This window comes from Neovison vison, chromosome 8 (genome assembly GCF_020171115.1).
Source record: "Neovison vison isolate M4711 chromosome 8, ASM_NN_V1, whole genome shotgun sequence".
Lineage (NCBI taxonomy): Eukaryota > Metazoa > Chordata > Mammalia > Carnivora > Mustelidae > Neogale > Neogale vison.
In genome coordinates, this window is record NC_058098.1 from 83,059,886 (window position 1) to 83,081,815 (window position 21,930).

Consider the following 21,930-nt stretch of genomic DNA (forward strand, 5'->3'; position numbering starts at 1 on the left):
GAAAAACGAGAATCTTAAAAGATATAAGGCCTATGACTGCTAAGCACTCTATATGTTAGCATTTTTCTTAGTGAGATTAAGGCTGCTAGTTGTTAGCTAATGAATATTTTTATATTGCTTTATGTTTTAGATCACATTTGGAAACCCATTGTGGTAGGGGAGAAAAGATCCAAACTAAGAGTTTGGAGGTCTAATTTCAAGTCTCAACTCAGCAACTAATTAGCTGCGTGAACATGGGCAAAGTACTTAAGTTTTCTATGCCTCAATTTCTCTAAGGTTCCTTCCAACCTAAAATTTAACTATCCTCTATTGAGACATATCAGAAACATCATATGACTTTAATGATGGCTTTATTACCAGTTCTGAAAAATGCTAATTCTAAATCTGTACAAGTAATTATTGGACCTCATGTTTGTGAAACATCGGGTAGTACTACTGTTACAGAAACCAAGTTAGTATGCTGTGTCATACTTACAGGCAGTGTGATACATGCAAAACTAGCATATGTAAGACTGTAGGGCTCAAACAATATAAACATAGAGATTACAGAGGCATTTGAAAAATGAATGAATGTTTTGAAAAATGAGTATTTTAGAATCGCTTTTTAGAGTTCTCATGTACTAAGATTTCATTTCTCTGCGTGTTCACAAGCCTTATGTTTCAGTTCCTTAAATGAAAATAGGTGAGTGGGCAGGTTTCTCAGAGCTACAGTCCTTCCTTTAGGGACTGTCCCTTGCCCCTGAAGTTTGCTTTAGAAATGGTGGTACATGGACTCATGTTGGATAGGAGGGACTATAGGCAACATTGGTGATGGAGGGATCTGGGTCTGCTGCCATACTCTATTTATGATTTTTTTCTAAGTTAATCTCCATATTTTCATTTTTCTGCCAGCAATTCCTGCTGTATCAGCACTTTTCCAGGTTAGATATTTGAGACTTTTCTTTGCCTCCTGGTTCTCCTTAATTCCCTATAGCCAAGGCCAAGCCAAGGTCACCAAGGTCTATACCTTCTCTTTGTAATTTCTCTTAATTATTTTCCTTCCTCTTCATTTTTCCTTCATTTCCACATTCAACATCCTGGTCTGCTTCAGGCTCATGTTTGTTTCACAGCAATAACCTCTTCATGGAGGCTTTCATACTACCAGTCTCATTTCCTTCATCATAGCACTATCTGGATTAAGAACTTGGAATTTTGAGGACTCCTGGATGGCTCAGTTGGTGGAGCGTAAGACTCTTGATCTTGGGGTTGTTAGTTCAAGGCCCATGCTGGGTGTAGAGTTTACCTTTAAAAAAAAAAAAAAAAAAAGAACTTGCAATTGCAATTTTCTCTACTATCTACAAGATAAAACTAAACCATTCCTCCCAGCATTTCGAATCCTTCCATAAAATACCAAAATTTACCTTTATTCTTCTGTTTCTCAAAATACATTCATATTAGTGTTATGCTAGTTGCTATAACAAAGAGACCCAAATGGCTCAGAAAACACAGAAATTCATTTCTTTTTTTTTTTTTTTTAAGATTTTATTTATTTGACAGAGAGAGATCACAAGTAGAGAGAGAGGAAGGAGCAGGCTCCCTGTCTAGCAGAGAGCCTGATGCAGGACTCAATCCCAGGACCCTGCGATCATGACCTGAGCTGAAGGCAGAGGTTTAACCCACTGAGCCACCCAGGCAGCCCCAGAAATTCATTTCTTAATTTAGTGTCTGAGTTCCAAGCTGCTTACCTTGTTCCTCAATCATAATCTCCAAGATGTTGTCCTCAATAATACGGCTGAATATGGATCAGAGGACATCTTTTTAGCCCTTGAAAAAGCGAAAAAGCAAGCTCACTATCTGAAAGTCTCTGCCTAGGAATGGGCAAGGACATATCATCTCTACCCAAGGGAAGCTGGGAGATACAGCACAGCTGAGCAACCATATACCAAGCTACAGTTAAGACAGAAAAAAAGAGAAGTCAGCTGACTCTCTGTGCCACATGCCCTCTGCTTCCATAGTCCTGGTCTCTCCAACACTCAGTTTTTCTCTTTCTCTCCTTCTCCTCTCTCCACTTATCCAAATAACATCTGCCCTGTTTAAGTATTATCTCCTACTATGAGTCCTGCAACCATATAAAAGAATGCTTTAGAAAGCTGAAAAAAGTGGAAATGGTTCTAGGTCTTTTCAAAACTGATCTGTACATCCTAATTCTTGCCCTTTATGAGGTGTTTTCCCCCTGACTTTTGTCTTTTACAACTTCTTCAATTCATGGAAGAGGAATTCAGAGATCTTAAATAATGCTTACCGAGTAATAAGGAAACAGGGGAAGAGTGGGAACAGGAAGAGGGTGGGGTTGCCAATTGCACAGGTAAAATCCACTCCTAATGGCTGAGTCCAACTATTACAATTATCTGTCCTGACTTGAGAGTACTCTAAATGGGACTAGAGTATAGTCCTCCCCTCCTTTTTAAAAAGATTTTATTTATTTATTTGAGAGAGAGAGAGTGAGACTGAGAGCAGGGGGGAGGGTGAGAGGGAGATGCAGACTCCCTGCTGAGCAGGGAGCCCAACACAGGCCTCCATCCCAGGACCCTGGATCAGGACCTGAGCCAAAAGCAGATGCTTAAATGACTGAGCCACCCAGGCATCTCTTTTTTAAAAGATTTTATTTTATTTTAAAAAAAAAAGATTTTATTTTTAAGTTATCTTTACACCCATGTGGGGCTCAAACTCAAACTCACAACTCAGATCAAGAGTCACATGCTCCACTGACTGTCCTAGCAGGTGCCCTGAGTGTAGTCTTGATAAGGCTTACTTTCTTGTAAAATAACATTGTTGCCTAAATTGATGTAAAATATCTACATAAACTGTGCAGCAGAGAGAAGGTAACACAGATATAAGGGGTATCAAAGAGAAGCAATTTGGCAATGTTCATCCAGCACTATTTGAAGGAGAGACATTGAATCTGATGAACAAGATCATTGTGGTTATTATTATTATTATTTTAAAGATTTTATTTATTTATTTATTTGTCAGAGAGAGAGAGAGAGAGAAAGAGAGAGAGAGAGAGAACACAAACAGAGGAGCGGCAAACAGAGAAGCGGCAGACAGAGGGGGAAGCAGGCTCCCCCCGAGTAAGGAACCCACTGTGGGACTCGATCCCAGGACCCTGGATCACAACCTGAGCCAAAGGCATACACTTAACTGACTGAGCCATCTAGGCATCCCTCATTGTGGTTGTTAGAGAAGTGTAAATACAATTGCTTCTATGTGCTGAAGTACTTAGGGAGAAGTGTACCAGTGCTGGCAATCGATTTGGAAATACATTAAAAAAATAAGATAGATGAGTGGTGGATAGAGGGATAGAAAAGTTGCTAGACAGGTGATGAGGCAAGTGTACTGAAATATTAATGGTAGAATCTAGTTGGTGAGCATATAGATGGTCCTTGCAAAATTCTTTCAATTTTCCTGCATGTTGAAAATTTTTATAATAAAAGAGGAAAAAAGCCTGCTACCGTTTTAAAAACACTTTTCCTCTGTCAGAAGAGGATGCCATTTTGTCCTCGAGACAAGTCTGTGAGACAGTCACTATGTTGTTATCACCTCCATTTTATAGATGAGCAGACAAGCACAGAAAGGTTAAATGATTTGTCCAATATCCCATGTTTAAAATATGGCCGTGCTAAGATTTAAATCTAGGGCTGTGTTATTTGCAAAGCCAGGCCTTTAGTTATGATACAGGGATAAGTCAACAGACTTTTCTCACAGTCTCCATAAATAATATTATTCAAGATTCTCTCCCTCACTTTGCCTGACTTCTTATCCACAAAACAGTCTTCCTATTTCCTCCCAAACAACTTGTTCCTGGGGAAAGAATGCCCAGGGGACCTAATGGATGAACTATATCTCTGCTCACAAGAAAAACCTCTGATCAAACTCCAGAGCCAGGCTTGGTTCTCAACTGGTTGTGGAAAATAGATGTCATCTAGGTGGGGTATTGGGTTTTCCTATTAATCATTAAATTGAGCCCCTCTCAGTTGTGATGTTCACTTGCAAGTGTAGGATACCATTCCCTTTTGGCTCCATTGTCCCTTTGAACTCCTTGGTAGGCTAGCATTAACCTGGGGCTCCCCTGTCTCCTCCAAATACTTCCCCTAACCTCACCTACCCCTATCTATTGCTTTTTTGCATAAAAAATGATAAATTTTTGATAAATCACCAATTATCACTTGACTTCTAAGACTTACTTCTGTGTTACATAGTTATTATAGTACTAAGAATATACTCAACAGCATTATTACAATTTTCAACTACTAATGGAATTTTTACTTCTGTTGGTGTCATAAACCGATAGCAATAAAACGTATTGCCAAAAATACTACTACAACTTGTATGGCCTTAAAACATAAATGTACCAGATGAACATCTCTACATATGGTGGTTCTTATGGGCCAAATTTGTCCCCTGCTATGTCATGGCTTCTGTAGTAAGAGCACAGTAAGTTGAATATCATGGCTCTAGTGAAGAGCAAAGCTTGTCAGTGTTGAGGGACAGAACTTTTTTTTTTTTTTAAGATTTTATTTATTTATTTGACAGAGATCACAAGTAGGCAGAGAGAGAGGAAGGGAAGCAGGCTCCCTGCCGAGCAGAGAGCCCGATGCGGGGCTCGATCCCAGGACCCTGGGATCATGACCTGAGCCGAAGGCAGAGGCTTTAACCCACTGAGCCACCCAGGCGCACTGAGGGATAGAACTTTTAAGACAGTCAATAAAAAAACATGGATTCCTGAGCCCTTCCCCTTTGTACTGAATCAGAATTTCTGAGAATGGGGCCAAGGAATGTGTGTTCCAAATAAGCTCTCCGAATGATTCTTAAGACCACCAAAAGTTCAAAACCACTATTTCAAACCACTTGGGATATTTTGGATATCTGGGACCAAATTGTTGGTTGTCAAAGTGATTTGGGGGTACCATGGGCATTTACTATGGGGGTGGTTAGAGGTGCTAATAGGGAAATGCCTTCTAGGGAAAGTCGGCACAGCCAAGAGCTGGCCCCCATCCTGATGATCTCCCAGTGTCTCACCTTATATTCACATGCATGTAGGCGAAAACTTTATCGTAAGCCTGGAACACAATTTCAGTTTATATATAAGAACGAAATATTGTTCATGTGGCTTTCATATAGACTGAATTTCCCCAGGAATGCAACTATGGTGCAAATCAAAAGACTGTTTAGTTAGAAAACTTTCTGAAAGTAGTAAAATTGCAACTTTGGCAGCTCACCGATACAAAACAGCATCAGGCTGTATACAGTGCAGCACTCACATTTGCTGTGATGCTAATATGTAGGTAGAAACATTTGAAAACCTCATTATGTCTTTTATTTTATATTTTTCAATAGTTTATTTATTTGTCAGAGAGAGAGATAGAATACAAGCAAGGAGAGTGGAAGGCAGAGGGAGAAGCAGGCTTCCTGCTGAGTAAGGAGTCCCACGCAGGGCTCCATCCCAGGACCCTGGGATCATGACCTGAGTCGAAGGCAGATGCTTAACCAATTGAACCAACCAAGCATCCCTCTCATTGAGTCTTTCAATGTAGTCAGACCCAAGTGTGTAAAGAATGACTCAATTTTGGTGGCACCTGGGTGGCTCAGTCAGTTGACTGGCTCTTGATTTAGGTTCAAGTCATGATCTCATTGTTGGATCGAACCCTGCACAGGGCTCCACACTCAGCAGGGAGTCTGTCCCTCTCCCTCTGCTCCTCCTCCTGCTCGCTCTCTCAAATAAATAAAATCTTTAAAAAAAAAAAAAAAGAAAGAAAGAAAAGAAAAACTCCGTTTTCTTCCTTTACTCTCATACTACTATCAAACCCACAACTTCTGATACTAGATGTACGGGATTTTTTTATACACCCAATAATTCTGTTACACCAGCTAGATGTCTTACAATTTAGCTCAATTCTGACAATATCTACCTGGAGAGAACATCAGATTCCACAAATTTAAGGGTGTCAGTCCCATAAGATGCCTCCCACTTCAGATGCCAACTACAAGTAGTAGGTCCCCTAGTTACCCATAACCTCTGTCCGACGTGGCTACATATCATAAGTTCCCACAATCTCTTCCCCATTGGATTCAATTATCTGCTAGAACAGCTCACAGAACTCAAAGAAATAGTTACTTATATTTACCAGTTTATTATATAATAATGGATATGATAAATTATACAGACGAACAGCCAGATGAACAGATACACAGAGCAAAGTATGTCAGAAGGGACAGGGAGCTTCCATGTCCTCTCCAGGCAAGCTACTCTCCCAGAACCTCCATGTGTGCACCAGCCTGGAAGCTCTCTGAACTCCATACTATTGGGATTTTTATAGAGGCTTCATCACATAGGCATGATCAGTGATCAACTCCATTTCTAGCCCCTCTTCCCTCTTTGGAGAATTGGGGCTGGGCTGCATATTCCAAGCTTCTAATTGCAGCTTGGTCTTTTTGGTGACCATCCAGGAGCCAACCAGGAGCTTACAAAGAGTTGCCTCATTAGAACAAAAGACATTGCTATTATGCAGGAAATTCCAAGGAATTTAGGAGCTTTGTGCCAGAAACTGGGGGCAGAGACCTAAATATACATATTTCCCATTATTCAAACCAAACATTTACATATTAAAGTATTTTTTTTATAAATGGCTTTTTATTTCCACTTGATATTGCCGTTAGAACACTGTTTTTATTTGCTTGAAAATATACTTGTGAGGTGGATTATATGTATGAATTTCATTTCAGGATAGTGAAGGGGATGCTACAAATATGTTATAAAACAGTAGACACTGATGCACCTGGGTGGCTCAGTGGGTTAAGCCGCTGCCTTCAGCTCAGGTCATGATCTCAGGGTCCTGGGATCGAGTCCCGCATCGGGCTCTCTGCTCAGCAGGGAGCCTGCTCCCTCCTCTCTCTCTCTGCCTGCCTCTCTGCCTACTTGTGATCTCTCTCTGTCAAATAAATAAATAAAATCTTAAAAAAAAAAACAGTAGACACTGATCTGATAAGGTGATCCTTGATGCTTGTCCTTGATGCTAACGAACGGGCCTTAAACACATAAGATCTTTTTTTTAATGATGCAGCAATCAACAAGTCACATCTCTCAAGAAACAAACAAATCTGATTAGTAAATGGATGTGTTGTGGGTCTATGATCCCAGAAGAATATGAGTAAGAGACAAAAAATGAAATTGCTTTATAAGAAAAGAGATATCTGTTATCAAGCTGAATAGATGTGTTTATAGCAAAGTTTCATAATAAAATTAACCACTGTGGCCCCCTATATATGGCCCCCCATAGGCTCAGAAGAGCAATCCAATTGCAAGGTATATGATATACCACACATTAAAGACCAGACATGGTGGGACGTTTAATAACCCAACCAGGCTCAAGGAACAAAGGTATTGATCTCTAATCGGGTTAATTCATTCAGCCAACATTGAACATCTGAATTGTATGCCAGCCACCAGAAATAAGACAGTCCCTCATTTCAAGGATTTTATATTTTAAGTAAGGGAACCAGGCACGTGACCAGAAAACTGTAGTTTAGTGTGATAAGCAGGATGATAGGCAATATGCTGTTTTTACTTTGCACAGATGTTAGAAGAGGTCGAGAGGATATGACCACCAGTTGACCTTCAGGCAGGGCAATCAGAGGCCCTTTACCCTCTTCCCTATCCTTGGAATATAGGTTCCACTCACCATTCCCACACTAGGAGCCATTTCAAGGTTGCAGCCTTAAGAAAGTAATGTATTGTGGAGACCATCTAGACTTTGACTGAACTTTGACTGAACCCTCAAAATGGCCTCAAAATAAACTTTTAAGATTCTGGCAAGATCTACTTGTCTTGCAGCTGCGCAAGACAAACCTTGTTCGTAAGTTTCCTTGCTTATTAAACATGCAATTCACCAGTGTGGAGTGGTGTGCCTTTCTTGTCTCTCCTTGTCCTCAGTGTACAGGGGCCAGTTCTGAATTTCACCCAGGGAGCTACTGAAGCTGCTAACCAAAAACAAAGAAGGAACAGCCTATCTGGCTAAGGGAATCTGTATACTGAATCTTAGAAGGATTGAAAGGAATGAAAGGATAGAAGGAATGAAACAAGTGAAGAAGTGTGTTTTAGGAGGTGGAGAGGAGGGAGATATATGGTAAGCAGGGTCTGAAGGAAAGGGTATGCAGTTTGTGTGGCCCTCGTGGGGAAAGTTATTCACAAGTCTATTCAGATACTTTTAAAAATTGATATATAACATACATAAAGTGTGCAAGTCTTTACCCACCAGTATAGCTCAATTTTTAAATATATGTAACCCATGTTAAAGATATACAAAGCCAGGGGCTCTTGGGTGGCTCATCTGGCTGAGTATCAGACTCTTGGTTTCAGGTCAGGCCACGATCTCAGGATTGTGGGGTTGAGCCCCAACTTGGGCTCCAAATAGGGTCTGCTTGTTCTTGTTCTTCTCCTTCCCCCTGAACCAGCATGCATGAAAGGGTGAGAATGCTCTCTTTAGAATAAACAAATATTAATTTTTTTGAAAGGCTATCCAGACTCTAAAGTGGTGTTGAAATACAGAAGAGAGTCCACTGTAAACTGAACTCAACTTTGATTTGTGCAGAGGTGACTGGGCATTTTCAATGGAGAAGGGGGGAGCTAAGGAGGGACAGTGAGCAATCAGGGATGTGGGAATCTATAGAAATGGGAAGGAGCTATCTGTGTTTGTTAACCAGCATTTATTGAAGTTCGGTTCCTACTCTCCCACAGAGACCAGGAGACAAGCATCTTGTCTTTAAAGATTTTTATTACCTATCTGAAAGAGAGAGAGAGAACACAAGTGGTGGGGCAGGGTGGGGGCAGAGGGAGAGGGGGAAGCAGACTCCTTACTGAGCTGGGAGCCTGATGTGAGGCTCAATCCCAGGACCCTGAAATCATGACCTGAGCTGAAGGCAGATGTTCAACTGCCTGAGCCACCCAGGTACCCCCAGGCATCCTGTCTTTAGGTGGTAGCTGGAACAAACAGTGAATTCTTTGGGGGTCTTTCCCAAGCAGGAACCTAGAGGGAGCTGAAGTCATCACCCTAGACCTGAGTGGTTAGAACCTCTGCCAGTGTTTGCTCAAGTCTCTTAGTGTAAGGTGTGGGAAAAATAATTTGTGCTGAGAGACTGAAGTTATTATAGGCTAAGACTGAGGACTTGTCAAAAACAGGGCTCAGAAGAGCCTGACTAGAGTTTGGCCAAGGAGAGAGTCTTTATCACTCACCACTCATATCAAGATATAAAATATTTCTAGCAATTCAGAAGGCTCCCTTGGGCTACTTCTCATTAATATCCACCCCAAGGGTACCCAATATTCTGCCCTCTATCACAAAAATTAGTTTTATATGTTTTTTGAAAACATATATATGTCTTGATATACAGACATACCTTCTTTTATTGTTCTTCACTTTATTGTACTTCGCAGATTTTTTTTTTTTAACAAATCAAAAGTTTGTGGTAACCCTGCATCAAGCAAGTCTATTGGCACTATTTTTCCAATAGCATTTGCTCACTTCATGTCTGTGAGTCAGATTTTGGTAATTCTCACAATATTTCTAACTTTGTCATTATTATTATAATTGTTATGGTGATCTGTGATCTTTGATGTTACTACTGTAATTGTTTTGTAAACTGCAGTCATTAAGATGGGAAACTTAATAAATGTTGTGTGTGTTCTGACTGCTCCATGGACCAGTGGTTCCCCATCTCTCTGCCCCTCCTCAGGCCTCCCTATTCCCCGAGACACAGCAATATTGAAATTAGGCCAATTAATAACCCTGAAATGTCTTCTAAGTGTTCAAGCAGAAGAAAAATCACATGTTTCTCACTTTTTTTTTTTTTTTTAAGTAAGCTGTATGACCAATGTGGAGCTTGAATTCGTGACTCTGAGAGCAAGAGTCTCATGCTTTATCAACTGAGTCAGCCAGGCGCTGCTCACAAGTCTCACTTCAAATCAAAAGCTAGAAATATTTAAGCTTATGAAGAAGGCATGTCAAAAGCCAGGATAAGCCTCTTGCACCAAACAGTTAGCCAAGCTGTAAATGCAAAGAAAAAGTTCTTGAAGGAAATGAAAAGTGCTACTATGCCAGAGATCACACAAATGGTATGAAAGAGAAACAGCCTTATTTATTGCTGATATGGAGAAAGTTTTAGTGGTCTGGATAGAAGACTGAATCAGCCCCAACATTTCCTTAAGCCAAAACCTAATTCCCTTAAGCCAAAACCTAATCCTGGGCCCTAACTCTCTTCAATTTCATGAAGGCTGAGAGAGGAGAGGAAGCTGCAGAAGAAAAGTATGAAGCTGGCAAATGTTTGTTCATGAGTTTAAAGGAAAGAAGCCATCCCTACAACATGAAAGTGTGAAGCAAAGCAGCAGGTGCTGATGTAGAAGCTGCAGCAAGTTCTCCAGAAGATCTAGCTATGGTCATTAATGATGCTGGCTATGCTGTCAACAGACTGTCGACGTAGACAAAACAACCTTCTACTGGAAGAAGACAGGACTTGAATAGCTAGAAAGAAGCTACATCTGGCTTCAAAGCATCAAGGGACGGGCTGACTCTCTTGTTACAGGCTAATGCAGATGGCAACATTAAGTTGAAGCCAACATTCATTTGCCATTCCAAAAATTCTAGGGCTCCAAAGAATTATGCTAAATCTACTATCTGTGCTCTATAAACAGAACGAGGCCTAGATGACAACACATCTATTTTGAATACAGTTCACTGAATATCTTAAGCCCCCTATTAAGATTTACTGCTCAGAAAAAAGGTTCCTTTCAAAACATTGCTGCTCATTGACATTGCACCCAGTCACCCAAGCATGCTGCTGGAGATGTACAATGAGATTCCTGTTAAATGCCCGCTAAACACAACTAGCATTCTGCAGCCAACAGATCAAGGAGTCATTTTGACTTTCAAGTCTTATTATTTAAGAAATACATTTTGTGATTTGGCTAGCATTTTAGTAACACTTCATTCAAAGTTTGCTTGTTTTCTAGACTAAATATAGGATTGGTATGAAACAAAAAAAAATCTAATGGTTAAATTTCCCATTTGTGTTTTATTTCCTTGAATACTTTTTTCAGTTATTTGTTTAGGGAGATTTAAAAATCATTGCACTTTGGTCAGAAAAATCACAAATATATCTTATTAGTGTACAAAAATAAATAAATACATTTGATTCAGTAAAGTTGCAAGATACAAATTAATATACAGAACCCTGTTGTGTTTGTATGTGTTAATAACTAGTAGAAAAAGAGATTAATAATCCCATTTACAATTGCATCAAAAAGAATAAAATTCCTAGGAATAAACTTAACCAAGGAGGTAAAATATCTGTACTCTGAAAATGATAAGACACTGTTAAAAGAAATTAAAGTTGACATAAATAAATAGAAACATAGACCATGCACACGGATTAGAAGAATATTGTTAAAATGTCTAAACTACTCAAAGCAATCTACAGATTCAGTGTAATCCCTATCAAAATATCAGTAGTATTTTTCACAGAACTAGAACAAATAATTCTGAAACTTGTATGTACCCAGGGGTACCTGGGGGGCTCAATCAGTTAAGCAGTTGCCTTCAGCTTGGGTCATGATCCCAGTATCCTGAGAACAAGACCTGCATCAGGCTGCCTGCTCGGCAGAGAACCTGCTTCTCCCTCTCCCTCTGCCTGCTGCTCTGCCTACTTGTGCTCTCTCTTTCTCTCAAATAAATAAATAAAATCTTTAAAAAACAATAATAAAACTTGTATGGAACTTCAGAAGACTCCAAATAGCCAAAGCAATATTGAGAAAGAAGAATCATGCTGGAAATACCACAATCCCAGATTTCAAACTATACTACAAAGCCATAGTAATCAAAATAGATGGTACTGACACAGAAATAGATAGATCAATGGAACAAAATAAAGATCCCAGGAAAAAAAGCTCTATATTTATAGGGTCAATTAATCTAGGACAAAGGAGACAAGATTTTACAAAGGGAAAAAGATAGTCTCTTCAATAAATGGTGTTGGTAAAACTGGGAAGCTACTTGCAAAAAAAGAAACTGACAACATTCCTACACTATACACATAAATAAACTTGAAATGGATTAAAGACCTAAATGTAAGACCTAAAACCATAATTCTAAATGAAAATATCTCTTGGACATTGCCCTCAGCAATATTTTTCTCGATGTCTCCTCAGGCAAAAGAAACAAGCAAAAATAAACAGTTGGGACCACATCAAACTAAAAAGCTTTTGCAGAGCAAAGGAAACCATCAACAAAATGAAAAGGCAAGCCACAGAATGGGAGAAGATATTTGCAAATGATATATCTGATAAGGTGTTAATACCCAAAATATAAAAAGAACTCATGCAACTAAAAAAAAAAATCTGATTAAAAAATGGGCACAGGATCTGAATAGATCTGAATATATTACTTAAAAGATGTTTAGATAGATAACAGACACAAGAAAAGATGCTCAAGGACTTCATCAAGATCAAAATCTTTTCCACAGCAAAGGAAACAGTCAACAAAACTAAAAGACAACTGACAGAATGGGAGAAGATATTTACAAATGACCTATCAGATAAAGGGCTAGTAGCCAAAATCTATAAAGAACTTATCAAACTCAACATCCAAAGAACAAATAATCCAATCAAGAAATGGGCAGAAGGGACGCCTGGGTGGCTCAGTTGGTTGGACAACTGCCTTCGGCTCAGGGCGTGATCCTGGAGTCCCGGGATCGAGTCCCACATCGGGCTCCCAGCTCCATGGGGAGTCTGCTTCGGTCTCTGACCATCTCCTCGCTCATGCTCTCTCTCACTGTCTCTCTCTCTCAAATAAATAAATAAAATTAAAAAAAAAAAAAAAGAAATGGGCAGAAGACATGAACAGACATTTCTGCAAAGAAGACATCCAAATGGCTAACAGACACATGAAAAATTGTTCAACATCACTTGGCATCAGGGAAATACAAATCAAAACCACAGTGAGATACCATTTCACACCAGTCAGAATGGCTAAAATCAACAAGTCAGGAAATGACAGATGCTGGTGAGGATGCTGAAAAAAGGGAATTCTCCTACACTGTTGATGGGAATGCAACCCGGTGCAGCCACTCTGGAGAATAGTATAGAATCCTCAAAAAGTTGAAAATAGAGCTACTCTACGACCCAGCAATCACATTACTGGGTATTTACCCTAAAGATACAAATGTAGTGATCTGAAGGAGCACATACACCCGAATGTTATGGCAGCAATGTCCACAATAGCCAAACTATGGAAAGAACCTAGATGTCCATCAACAGATGAATGGATAAAGAAGATGTGGTATATATATACAATGGAATACTATGCAGCCATCAAAAAACCCTGAAATCTTGCCATTCACAATGATGTGGATAGAACCAGAGGGTATTATGCTAAGCGAAATAAGTCAACCAGAGAAAGACAATTATAATACCATCTCTCTACTAAGAGGAATTTGAGAGGCAGTGTGGGGGTTGGAGGGGGCAGGGAGGGAAAAAATGAAACAAGATGGGATCAGGAGGAAGATAAACAATAAGAGACTCTTAATCTCAGAAAACAAACTGAGGATTGCTGTGGGGTGGGAAGGAGGTATATGGACCCTGGGGAGGGTATGTGCTTGGTAAGTGCTGTGAATTGTGTAAGACAGATGATTCACAGACCTGTAACCCGAAGCAAATAATTCATTATATATTACTTAAAAGAGAGAAAGGTTAAAAAAAAAAAAAAGAAAAGAAAAGATGCTCAACATTACTAATCATCAGGAAACGCAAATCAAAACCACAATGAAATATTACCTCATACCTGTCAGAATGGCTAGTATCAAAAAGACAAGGAATAAGAAGTGTTGGTGAGGATGCAGAGGAAAAGGAACCCTTGGGCACTATCGGTGGGAGTGTAAATTGGTACATCCACTATGGAAATTGGTATTAAATTTCTTCAAAAAATTAAGAATAGGGCGCCTGGGTGGCACAGTTGGTTGAGCGACTGCCTTCGACTCAGGTCATGATTCTGGACTTCCAGGATCGAGTCCCGCATCAGGCTCCCAGCTCCTTGGGGAGTTTGCTTCTTCCTCTGACCTTCTCTTCTCATGCTCTCTCTCACTCATTCTCTCTCAAATAAATAAAAAAAAATGTTAAAAAAAAAATTAAGAATAGAGGGTGTCTGGGTGGCTCAGTTGTTTAAGCAATTGCCTTCGGCTCAGGTCATGATCCTGGAGTCCCGGGATCAAGTCCCACATCAGGCTCCCAGCTCCATCAGGAGTCTGCTTCTCCCTCTGACCTTCTCCTCTCTCATGCTTTCTCTCTCTCAAATAAATAAATAAAATCTTTTTTTTTAAATTAAGAATAGAAATATATGATCTAGTAATTCCTCTTCTGGATATTTATCTAATGATAAGAAAAACACTAATTTAAAAAGACAGATGCACTCTTATATTTTTTGTAGTATTATTTATAATAGCCAAGATATGGAAGCAACTTAAGCATCCAACAATAGAGGAATGGACAAAGAAGATGTGGTATATAGACCATGGTGTATTACGTGCCATTAAAAAAAGGATAAAACATTGTCATTTGCAACATGGATAGACATAGAGGGTATTATGCTAAGCAAAATAAGTCAGAAATAGACAAACCCCGTATGATTTCACTTATACATGGAATCTAAAAAGCAAGATAAATGAACAAACAAACAAAAGCAGAAACAGACTGTAAATACAGAGACTGAACTGGTGGTTACCAGAGGGAGGGGTTTGGGGGGATAGGTAAAGGGGATTAAGAGTTATAAACTTCCAGTTATAAAATAAATAAGCCATGAGGATGAAAAATACAGCATAGGGAATATAGTTAGAAATATTGTGATAACCTTGTACAGTGACAGTAATTACACTTATCATGGTGAGCACTTTATAAAGTATATAATTGTTGAATCACTATGTTATACACCTGAAACTAGTATAATATTGTGTGTCAATTATACTTCAATTAAAAAAATTTTTTAAATAAAAAGATGAAAAAATATATTCTGTAAGGCTACAGCTGCCACAGATAGTGATTCTTTTGATGGATCGGAGCAAAGTAAAATGAAAAGCTTTTAGAAAAGATTCAGCATTCTAGATACCATTAATAATATTCATGATACAAAGAAAGAGCTCAAAATATCAACATTAACATGAGGTTGGAAGAAGTTGATTCCAATCCTCATGGAAAACTTTGAGGGGTTCAAGACATCAGTGGAAGAGGGAACTGAAGATATGGTGAAAACAGCAAGAGAACTAGAAGTGGAGCCTGAAATGTGACTGAACTGCTGCAGTCTCATGGTAAAATTCTAATGGATGAGGAGTTGCTTCATACAGATGAGCAAAGAAAGCAGTTTCTTGAGATGGATTCTACTTCTGATGAAGATGCATGAAGATGGCTGAAAAAAACAAAGGATTAAGAATATTAAATAAACTCAGGTGATAAATCAGTGTCAGGGTTTGAGAAGACTGACTCTACTTTTGAAGGAAGTTCTACCGTAGGTAAAACATTATTAAACAGCACTGTACAGAGAAATCATCCATGAAAGGAAGAGTCCATCAATGTGGCAAATTTCACTATTGTTTTATTTTAAGAAATTAGCACAGCCACCCCAACCTTCAGCAACCACCACTCTGATTAGCAGCCATTAAAGCAAGAAGACCCTCCACCAGCAAAAAGATTTCAACTCCCTCTCCCTGAACGCTCTGAGGATAGTTGTATTTTTAGCAATAAAGTATTTTTAAGTTAAGGTATATACATTGGGGTTTTTTAGATATAATGATATTACACATTTAATAGACTATACTATAGTATAAACATAACTTTTATGTACCCTGGGAAACTGAAAAATTCATTTGACTCACTTTACTGCAGTATTTGCTTTATTGTGATTGTCTGGAATCAAATCCATAATATCTCCAAGGTATGCCTATAAATGGAATCATATGGTATGTACTCTTTTGTATATGACTTTTCATTTATAAGACTCATCCATATTGTTGTGTGGCAATAATACATTCTTTTTCATAATTGGAAAGAAATCTATGGTATGAATATATTGCAGTTTATGTATTCTGCTGCTAATGAACATTTGAGTTGTTTTCATATTGTTAAGTAGTACAAATAAAGATGCCTTCAATATTCATGCCTATGTTTTGATAAATATAAGCACTTATTTCTGTTAGGTATTTAGCTAAGAGTGGTACTGCTGGGTCATATGATACTTATTATTTTAAGATTGGTAGATACAGCCAATTTTCTAAGGTTATTGTACTAATTTATATTCCCACAAAAAAATTAAGGGAATTCCATTTGTTTCACATTCTCACAAACACTTAGTATTGTTCTTGTAATTTGAGCCATTCTGATGAAGGTATAGCAATATTTTATTACAATTTTTGTGAACATTTCCCTTTTGACTGAGCACCTTTTTACATGATTATTTTACATGCTCATAGACATTTTGTAAAGTGTTTATTGGGATCTTTTGCCCACTTAAAAAACTGAGTTATCTTTTTCTTACTGATTTGTGGAGTGAATGAGTATACCAGCTGGGTCCTATGGGAGGCAAATACCAATATGAAATGACCAGTACAAGAGATACACTGGGGGTAATACCTATGAAAGAAAAAGGAGAGAGAAAAAAGGAATAGGCAGGAAGAGTTTTCAGATATAGGTCTGACACTTGTAAAAAGGGAAATGGAAGAACTGGATAGGAATACAATCAGATTGGTGTGTATCTCCAAGAAAGTCTCAGCCAGTCCAATAAGGAGCTCTGACATAATGACTCCCAATAGAGAAGTTCTGTCCTGGCTGTAGATAGCAAGCCCTTGTCCCATGACTATGCTCATAATTGGCTAGGTGTTTCCAAGGAATCACGTGGCCTTGGCTTGCAAGCTGAGGTAGATCCTCTTTAGAAGGGAATTCTGAGCAAAGTAACCTCATGGATGCCAAAGAATTCTTTACCAGAAGTATGTGCTGCCAAATATCTTCTCCCAGCATGTGGATTGCCTTTTTATTCTCTTAGTGGCACCTGTTAGTTAATTTTAATTAAGTCCAACCTATCTATCTTTTCTTTGGTAGCTATTGCTTTCTGTATAATGTTCAAGAAGTCTCTGCCCTTCTCAAGGTCACAAAGGTATTCTCCTATGTTTTACCCCAGAAGTTTTATTATTTTTCTGTTCACATTTAGGTCTATGATCCATTTTAAATAATATTTTGGGTATGTGTATATTGGGGTTAGCTTTTATTATTTTCCAGATGACAGATTTGTGCCAGCACTAGTCAATAAAAAGGCCTCCTTTTCCCCCACCACCTGCAGTGCAGAATGTAATAAACAAGAGACTGTATATGTATGGGTCTGTTTCTGGATTTTCTAATCCAGCCCTTTATTCTATTTGTCTAAACTTGTGCCAATATCACACTATCTTAATTCCTGTAGTTTTGTAATAAATTTGGATATCTGGTACTGCACATTCTTCAGCTTTATTCTTCACTAATGGCTTGGCTATTCCAGGGCCTTGGTAATTCTACATACATTTGAGAATCACCTTGTCATTTCCAGAAATACTGGGGTTTCAGCTGGGATTCATTAAACCTAGAGATTAATTTGGGGAGACTTGACATTTAAACAATATTAAGTCTTTCAATCCATGAACATGGCATGTCCCTGGGGAGGAACTTCTAGGCAGATGGATAAGAAACAGCATGGCTTATGGAATATGAGAAGCTATGAAAGGTGTGAAAACATAGGACATGGAATGCATAAGATGGGGCTGAAGAAGGAGATCTGATGTGCATTCATACGAAAGATTCAAGCAGTAATGGATCTGAATGGGTTTTAATGGCTTTCAAGGGGGACAAAAGTATAGGTGAGCATAATAGTTAGGAGACCATTCCAGGAGTTTAGGTGAGATATGATGACGATGTGAACATGGACAACAGCGATAAAGTGGAGAAGAAATGGATTCATATTTTATTGGTAAAATCTAGACTTGGTGACTGGATGCTGTGGGGTAGATGGGAGACGCTGAAAGTCAAAGATGGCCCCCGACTTCCTCCCATCCAAGTACTAACCAGGCCCGACCCTGCGGCCCCCGACTTCCTGATCTGTATCTGGGTGGTACAAGAAATATGGGGTAAGAGTAAACTTGGAAGAAAAGATGTTGAGTAGGTTGAGTATGGGGTTCTGAAGAGAAGAGTTCTTGGCACAGAGTAGATATTTGTTGACCTGAACACTAACAATAACTGAGGGCCTTGTGGAAAAACAACATGTGCTATTCTTTTCTACAAGCCCTAACAAGTAGCTGCTTATCATCTTTACAGTAATAAACTTTTTCCCCAGCATAAGTTCCCCCCAAATCAAAAATCACTACTTTCCTTTGTTGTTTTTAGTCCATCCAAAAAATTAAGCATTTCCTATACAAGTAAAATGTTTTCATTTTTCGTAAGTGGACTGAATCTTTCAAGAGGGGCTTCAGCTACTTTAGAAAATAGTGAAAGGTGGGGGAGTGGGGGTGCCTGGTTGACTCAGTCAGTTAAGTGTATGACTCTTGGTTTTGGCTCAGGTCATAATCTCAGGATGGTGAGACGGAGCTACAAGTCAGGTTCAGTGTTCAGCAAGGAATCTGCTTCTCTCTCTGCCCTGACCCCATCTTGTGCTTTCTCTCTAAAATAAATAAATATATTTTTTAAAAAAAGTGTGTGTGTCTGTGTGTGTGTATATATATATAAAATATATACATATGGGATCAAGCCCTGTGTCAGGCTCCAGGCTTAGCACTGAGTGTGCTTGGGGTTCTCTCTCTCCTTCTTCCTCTGTGTGCCCCCCTACGCCCAGCTCTCATGCATGCAGGTACACACTCTCTCTCAATAAGTAAACACAATCTTGGGGTGCCTGGGTGGCTCAGTGGGTTAAAGCCTCTGCCTTCCGCTCAGGTCATGATCCCAGGGTCCTAGGATGAGCCCTGCATTGGGCTCTCTGCTCCGCGGGGAGATCCTTCCCCCTCTTTCTCTCTGACTGCTTCTCTGCCAACTTGTGATCTGTCTGTCAAATACATACATAAAATCTTAAAAAAAAAAAGTAAAATCTTAAAAATAAATTTTAAAATATTTTAAAAATAAATAGTGAAAGGTTAAAAAAAAAAAACCTTTAAAGAGGTGAGATAGGGGCAACTGGGTGGCTCAGCACCTTAAGCAGTTAGGCTTAAGTGTCTGCCTTTGGCTCAGGTCATGATTCCTGCTCAAAGGGGAGCCTGCTTCTCCCTTTTCCTCTGCCATTCCCCTTGCTTATGCTCTTTCATTCACTCTCTCCTTTTCTCCCTCAAATAAATAAATTCAATCTTAAAAAAAATAAAAAGGGAAGATAATAAAACCCATAGCTTAGTCATGTGACAAATAAAAATAGCCCTGGAAGTAAATATAAACATGCTGTCCTATTAGTGAGATTTAAATAAGTCAGAGTCTTTGAAAAATAAACGATAAAACTTAATTCTGTAGTTTTAATAAATCTCTTTAGTTGCAACTTATGATTTTATGGATTGGAGTGGTTTTAGAACTGGTCTGAAGTCTGCAATTGGGATAGACTCTTGTTTGGCCCAGAATTCTTCAGTAAACAAACATTATTATCCTCTATTAAGAGGTACATAAAACCAATCAGTTTCTGGAGGTGGAATATAAACAAATACATGCAAAATATTCTCCATTCCTATTTGTCAGTCATCTTCCTAATGGATTCTTAAACATCTCGGCTCAGTTCTCCCATACAGCTCTGACATTGGGGTTGTAAGGGTAAATACAAGTCTAAAAAATTAAATGAAAAAGTTTCCCTGGTTCCTGGGCTCCTGGGCGGTTCAGTCATAAAGTGTCTGCCCTGGACTCAGGTCATGATCCCAAAGTCCTGAGATCAAGTCTCCAGATCGCCCCTGCTCAGCGGGAAGCCTGCTCCTGCACCTCCCACTCCCCCTGCTAGTATTCACTCTCTCACTGTGTCTCTCTCTCTCTCAAATAAAATCGTTTTAAAAAAAAAATGCTCTAGTCCCCCAAAGGACAAGAAACCTCCTTTCTTTTCAATCAGCAATTCCTTTAGAAAAAATCAAAATTGTAAACGATTTCTCTCTTTGAGATGTATGTACACCTTTGAAAAATCTAAGTAAGCCTCTTGCCAGTTCTGAATCCCGTAAGGTCTTTCTTGGGAGCCTTGAAGTTACCTCTTTGAAATGCAAGTATCAGGGAGGACGGTACTCCACCTCCACCTCCACCTCCCTGTCTTTGTGGGTGTTTAAACCTCAGCTTTTGGCTTCCAGATGTAACTTCGTATCATTTTTTCCTTTGGATAAAGACAACAGGTCTGTCATGGATTCTATCTACCTGGCTACATAAATGAGTTTTTTTTTGTTTTGTTTTGTTTTTGTTTTTTGTCTTTATAATCTCTTCAGTGCGTCACAGTATGCTTTAATGCTTATTCAATAATAAAATCGTTTGTTTTCTACTTTTTGTGGAGGGTTTTTCTATTACCAATTTTTTTTTTAAAGATTTCTTTCATTCATTTATTTGGCAGACAGCGATCACAAGTAGGCAGAGAGGCAGGCAGAGAGGAGGAAGCAGGCTCCCTGCTGAGCAGAGAGCCCGATGCGGGGCTCGATTCCAGGACCCTGGGATCATGACCTGAGCCGAAGGTAGAGGCTTTAACCCACTGAGCCACCCAGGCGCCCCACGAGATTTTATTTTTAATTATTTCCCCAGAACTGGACCCTCCAGTTTCCGCACTTGTGCAGCTGGTTGATAATCCCCATTCCCTCTCTGCACTTGTTTTAGGCAGTAAGATATAGTGGAAAGAGCATGTCTTTAGACAACCCTGGATTTCAACTGTGCTCTTCCCGTTACCAGAACTTAACTTCTCTGAAGTATTACCTTTTATTTTTTTTCCCTCAGAAGTACTACTTAACTTCTCTGAACCCCTATTACATCATCTATAAAATTAGAATAATGTTATAAATGAGGTAAATAAACTGACACATAGGAGATTCTTAGCCCGTGAGAGCAGCAAAGTTATACTAGATGCCCTCAACACACTAAACTTTCGGTCCACTCCCCCCTTTCCTCGTGGGTATCTGTCAAATCCTCAGCTGTTTCCTTACAGCGTTTCCTTCACTGATCCTGACCACACGGCGTTATGAGGTAAGGAAACTGAAGTGCCGATCTTAAAAGAGTTTGAAAAGTTTTAGGAGGTAAAGTACGTAAGGCTGACAGAGCCGCCGCAGTTCAGACAGAACGGGGGAAAATCAGACTGCGGGGGTCCCCACATGCAAATACGTGAATTACAAACGAACACAGGCGCCGGCGGCTTCCGCACTTCCCCTCCAGGGCGCACCGAGAGGTCTGCGCTGCGCCGCCCGCCGGCGCGGGGGCGACGATTTGCATATACGAAATTGGGAAGAGGGGGAACCACCCATCGAAAACCCCGGGACGGGAGAGCGAGCCCCACTTCGCTGCCCGGCCCGCCCCCAAGTGCTCCCGGGCGGCCGGCCCCCTAGACGTCACCGCGCCCTCCCACCCGCTCCTGAACTTTAAACCACGCGCCTAAGAACAACCTGGAGGAGGGGGATTTCTCCGGAGTCGGCGGCTTTCGCACGCTCGGGACTGTCACCGCCCGGCTCCCAGCGTTCCCTGCGCTCCCGAAGATCCCGCCTCTCGCAGCAGCTACCCAGTCTCCGAGCCCCGGATGGCCAGGGCGGGGGGCGGGGCGCAGGGCATGGACTGGGCGGAGCGCAGGCCCGCGGGGAGGCGGTGGTGAGGGGCCTACGTCAGCCGCGGGAAATCCCCCTCCCGCCAGGCGGCCTGCCTCTAGG

The 21,930-nt window shown here is 40.0% G+C and overlaps 1 long non-coding RNA gene across 1 annotated transcript; it reads right to left on the reverse strand.

The window, feature by feature from the left end:
- Positions 1–1,246: 1,246 nt before the first annotated feature.
- On the reverse strand, positions 1,247–21,762 carry LOC122915708. Its single transcript, XR_006386081.1, has 3 exons — positions 21,673–21,762; positions 1,725–1,803; positions 1,247–1,282 (listed from the first exon to the last, which is right to left on the reverse strand). It is a non-coding gene; the product is annotated as an uncharacterized LOC122915708 (long non-coding RNA).
- Positions 21,763–21,930: the final 168 nt, after the last annotated feature.